Genomic DNA, 5,959 nt, shown 5'->3' on the forward strand with positions numbered 1-5,959 from the left:
AGGTAGGTGAAATTCCCTCCAGGATGGGTGAAACACGCAGTAGAGGCTCTACGTCCAAAATTGACAAATGTAGCAGTTGTTCAGCTACATCACAAAGTATCGGGGTGCATATTAAACAAGTAAAGTGCATAACACAGTGTTAAGAGTTTCAGATAGAGCGTGAAAGCCTTTGCAGCAGAGATTTGGAATGAAAGGAAATTTAGCAGTGAACACGAGATGCAGAACAGGAGTAGGAGGACCAGAATTAGGTCATCAATTAAACACGGACAATTACACAAGTACAGCTCATTACACAGGCATTTAGCTGCTGCTGCTGCCTCTCAGTACCGAAAACAAAAAAAGGGAAATGAAGAATAATGGTAAGAGGAGGATTAGTCAATGACTGTTTCCTGAGTGTAACATTTCATCCAGCACAGATGTCACTACAGAAAGAGAAAAAATATTGATACTAAAACAATAGGCGTCCCACTTTCTTCCAAAATGGTTGAATATATTGGCAGAGACATGATGTGAATGTGTGAGCATGATTTAAATGTCTGCGTGGAAGTTTTAAATCAGATTTCCAACAAAAATCTTTCCCTGTCAGTGAATGTACTAAGAGTTATCTAGACTGGACACATCTCCTTATGTTTGCCCATTCTCATCTCAGGTTAAATGGTGTTTTTATTAATTGAGGTGACACCTTTGTATTTTTTGCTGTCATTACATACACCATTGTATGCATATATATAAATATCTGCTTATAATTTGATATATTCTCTAATTGTGACCTCTTGATCCCTTTGTAAGATCTGAATGGTGTAAAATCTGAAAAACACCACATTTTACACATATCCTTCAATTACCATTGTGTACAAGCAAATCCACTTGTGAAATGTCTTACATAAACATCAGTTGCCCTTCAGTTCAATGTCTCTCCCCTTATGGATTAGGTCACTTAAAGGACTGAGCAAGTGATTAATGAGAGGCTGCCTTACATCCATAAAGCTTATCTACTTGTTGCTGTCTCTGTTTGAGTGTTTAAGCACTTCACCTTTCCATTGATTTTTTTTATACAGTTGTTGTTACATAAGGAGGTTTACTCATGCATCCAGTTAAATAGTACACATTTTCTTGCTAAGAAAAGAACAAAATAAGTGTGTCCAGCGACTTAAATCCAAAGTATATGAGTCATCAACACAGTCATTTTTTGCTTGATGCATGAGAGGGATCAATTGGTTTTGTTCAGACTGTAATTTGACTTGTTCTGTGTTTTAACTGCTTACATTGTAACTCTGAATGCATTACAAAGAAAAAAGAAGAAAGAACACATTCTTCCCACATATCTCCATCATAAACATGGTGTTCACTTCTCAGGTCTTTCAACATGACGTCCTTTACAGCTCAGCAAGCTGTGAAATACAAACTTAATGTAACGTGAAATAAATGATCAAACTGTCAGTGTGCATATTTAAAGAAACAGTTTCACATTTTGGGATAATGTACTAATTAGTTTGCTTGGACTTCTGATAAGACATAAAGACAGTACACAGCAGTATACTACATACAGCTAGCCTGACAGTATGCATGGATTAAAGAGACAATATATAACTTCTTAATTAGTGAGCTTTAGGGTTGTTACCTTTGGACAGAGCCAGGCTAGCTAAGCTAATCATCTCCTGGCTCCAGCTTCATATGTGCATGACAGTGGTATCAGTTTTCTCAGTTAACTCTAAAGAAAGCAAATACCTATATTTCTAAAAAGTAATATTCCTTTAACATTTGTATTGCTTGAAAAATAAAAAAAGCCCACTTTGTGAAAGGAAGTTGGAGTTTTTTTTGGGGAACTTGTTAATTTTGGGAAACATCACAACAATATCATTAGTGTGATGTAAAAAAGTGACCAATCATCATTAGTTGATGGTAATCATACTGGGACTTTACAATCCATTGAAGGAGCATATGTTGAGCTTTAAGATGCAGAAACATTCAGAGTGGAGAACAGACCTCTTCCACTCTCTTTCTGCATTCCTCCTCTCCTCCTCCCTACAATATGTGGAGCAGAATGACTAATGATCATTCGCTCTGACACACGCCAGAGACTTTCTTTCCCTGCAGCCACATCCAAAATTAGCAGACACACACGAATAAACACGCGCAGATGCACAAACACCCATATATTCATGCACACACATAAACTCTCTCTCACACACACACACACACACACACACACACACACACACACACACACACACACACACACACACACACACACACACACACACACACACACACACACACACACACACACACACACACACACACACATTCCATTAGAGACCAGAGGGGCATCTCAACCAGAACACACTGACCTCTATAACACTATAAACTAAATAGAGGATGTGATTGATTTAAATGATTCCTGTCTGGTCTAAGTTATGTTTCCTGGGCAGAGAAACTGTACAGCAACAGAATGGTCAAAGGTAAAAAAAAAAATGAGTGTATTTATCTTTATGAGAGCATCTTTCTTTCACTCTCTGGGGATCTCTGACACACATATGAAGCTAAATAAAGGCACAACTTCTGATTACAGATGTTCTCGACCACAAGCCATATGAACCTTGATGCTGTTCTTCAAGCAACAGCTCTCTCTGCTGGTTATGAGCTGCTACTACAGATTTCTGTCATGCACTACTGACTTCATTTCATGTAGCGATCACATCAGTTCACATCTTCCTGTAGCCTCCTCCAGCTGGAAGGTATTCAGATTCTTGCTCAAGGACACTTCAGCAGAACAGAAGCTTGCTGTGATGGGACTGAGGGGGAGAAATCCTGTTTTTGTCTGTTGCCCAACTCTTACAAACTTACCAGAAAGAGGCTTCAGAAGAAGTGATCTGCTCATCCACTAATGTTTCCTGTTTCACACAAGCCCACATATCTCATAAATTAAATAATCAAACTAAAAAATAACAGCTGGATTTGTAAAAGCTCCAAAAAAAAGAAAAAAGAAAAAAAGATTTTGTGAGGTCTGAGGTTTAATGGTGCAGACCTGTTTGGCTCACAGCTATTTAAACAGGGGGAAAAATCTGTCTGACTGAATGTGGTTGCTTCCTGTTTTGACAAAGAAGACAAAGAATCTCTGATCTAAACCATAAGATGTGAAGACAAAGTCATTTTTTCTGCCATCTAAATATGTAAGAGCAGAAATAGCAACGGCAACCGCAGCAGGCACATCAACAACACATACATGGAGGCGGGAGACAAAGATGTAAAAGAGTGTTTTATTGAGTGCTGATGGGTATGACACAGAGCACAAACTGAAACAGTTTTGGGAAAATCCCGAATCTTATGTAAACCAAAATCACAAAGCATAATCATAAAAGCAAAAAATACTTTATTGGCATCAGTACTCTCACAAATTGGCAAGTGTTGAAAGAGGATATTAGTAGTATTTTGATAGGTTGAGCAATACTTTTTCCATGGAATTAAACACTCAAAGGTCTGCATCCAATCCGGGAATCAGGATTCCGAGTTAAACTGTGTCTAATTGCTTGTTGAATTCTTGGGTCATACTACAGATCGGCCACATCATTAAAACCACTTACCAAATATTGTGTTGATCCCCCTCATGCTGTTGTGGAGTAAAATTAAGATAAGTAGTTACTGACAATGATTGTTGTATTTGCTGAATGATAATCAAATGTGAGGGGATCATGATAAGAGGTTGAAATGTATGTTATTCCACAGCAGCTGATTGAATGTGCACTTATAAATTGAATTTACTGTGTTGGAAACCCTATGGATGTGTAATGTAATCAATCACACGAATGGAATCATGTAACCAAATATACAACCATTTTGTTATTTTTTTAAAAAATGCAGTAAAAAGAGAAACCGAACATAAAGAGATATATCAAGAAGGAAACTTTGTTTAAATAAAACTAAGGCAGTCGCGCAGGTGGTCACATCCCCCTCTCTTTCCCATGTTTCCTGTCTGTCTATTGCTAAATAAAGGTGTCTATGCCAGACAAAATCTTTAAAAAAAACAAAAAAACTAAGGCCAGAGTTACTGAAAGCTAATGATGTATTCTAAGGGAAATACCCTGTTTTAAAAATACCAAGGAAAAGAGATAAGGAGATATCGGTGTCAGGAACAGCCTTGATATCAGAGAAAGGAGGCGGGTAACACCAAGGAAAAATACCCGTGTCAACAAAGTTGAGGTATAGTTATTGAGTAAGGATTGGATGAGACCATGAGGCCATTGGTGGAGTTGGGTATTTCCACTTCCAGGTTTTGGGTATAAAAGAGGACATATACATTGTCTGTGTATATGGTCTCAGGATTTACTGCCAGCAATAAAACTCTACTGCACTCAGCTCACCAAAGAAAGAGACGTCGATACATGACACAGCCAAAACAGTTTTGACCGGTCAAGGCATTGACTTTTTCGGGCCCATCCCACAGAAGCTCGATCAGATTGAGATCTGGGGAATTTGTAGGCCAAGGCAAAGGCAACACCCTGAACTCTTTGTCATGTTCCTCAAACCATTTCTGAGCTATCTTTGCAGTGTGACAGGGTACATTATCCTGCTGAAAAAGGAGACTGCTATCAGGGAATACTGTGGCCTGGGAGAAGTGTACTTGTTCTGCAACAGTGTTTAGGTAGGTGATACGTGTCACCGTAATGTCCACATGAATGCCAGTTACCCAAGGTTTCCCAGCAGACCATCACTCAGAGCAGGTGCCATTGTACCCAGATAATCAATGTTATCCACTTCACCTGTCAGTGGGTTTAATGTTGTGGCTGATCAATGTATGCACAGATTTTGCATCAAAAGCTGATTACCCACCAAACCTCCGTGCAATAATGTCACCAGCAAAAAGGCCAAATAGAACTCACTGTACTGCATTTCTAGTTTGGACTTTTACATAGAATCATTGTAATTACACAATCTAATCTCTCCCTCTTACATCATCCTGACGTTTATAGTATGCAGTCACGTAACTGTTCAGCCAAAAATAGTCATTATGAAACTGCTTCTGATGGAATTCAGTAGAGAGGAAAATCAACTTCATCATAGACTGTGAATTCAAAAACACCTAATCTTGTATGTTTTAAACAATTAAAATCATCATTATGCAAGATTTTTTTTTTCTCCACTGTACAGTTTAAAGTAAATCTGTTTATTAATCATCACTATGCTGGTTTCAAGGAACACTTGTTTTATGATGAGATAACCAGTTTGGAGGATCTCACTTATGCTTGTTATTTTATTTGACTCACATGAAGCAAAAGCCAGGTTAATGTTCTGCTTCTGCAATGAATTATTCGTCTTAAAGGAATAGTTTGACATTTTAGGAAATACACTTGCTGTATATGTTTACTTGCCAAGTGGTCAATAAGAAGATGTAGAAGATTATGGTAAATAAGTAGTTGGAGATACCAGCTGGCTAACCAAGCTGAGCAAAACTGGAAACAAAGGAGAAAAGTTAGCCTAGCTCTGTACAAAAGTTAACAAAATCTGCCTGGCGACACCACCAAAAGAAGTAACCTGTCACTTACAGTTTGATTGTTTAACGGATAAGACAGACAAAATGTTATGTTTTTATTAAAGAACTTTAGGGGTGCTGTTAGGTGGATTTTGTTAACCTTGGACAGAGCCAGGCTAGTTTCCAATCTTTTAAGCTAAGCTAATTAACTTCTGGATGTAGCTTCATATTCACCTCACACTCAAGAGCAAATAAGCAACTTTCCCCTCAATTTTAATTAGTTTGAGAACTATAAATTAAACATTAAAGGTTCCCTGTGGAGTTTTTTTTTTTACCTCTAGTAGCGCCCTGGAACAATTTTGTATGAATTGGTCCCTTGTGCATGTGAGTGACATGATACACAAGTCTGTGTAACTGCAATGTGGCGAGAAACATGGCAATGCACAAGTATAGGCAGAGAGTACTGCAAACTAATAGGATGGATGTAAA

This window comes from Scomber scombrus, chromosome 18, assembly GCF_963691925.1.
Source record: "Scomber scombrus chromosome 18, fScoSco1.1, whole genome shotgun sequence".
NCBI lineage: Eukaryota > Metazoa > Chordata > Actinopteri > Scombriformes > Scombridae > Scomber > Scomber scombrus.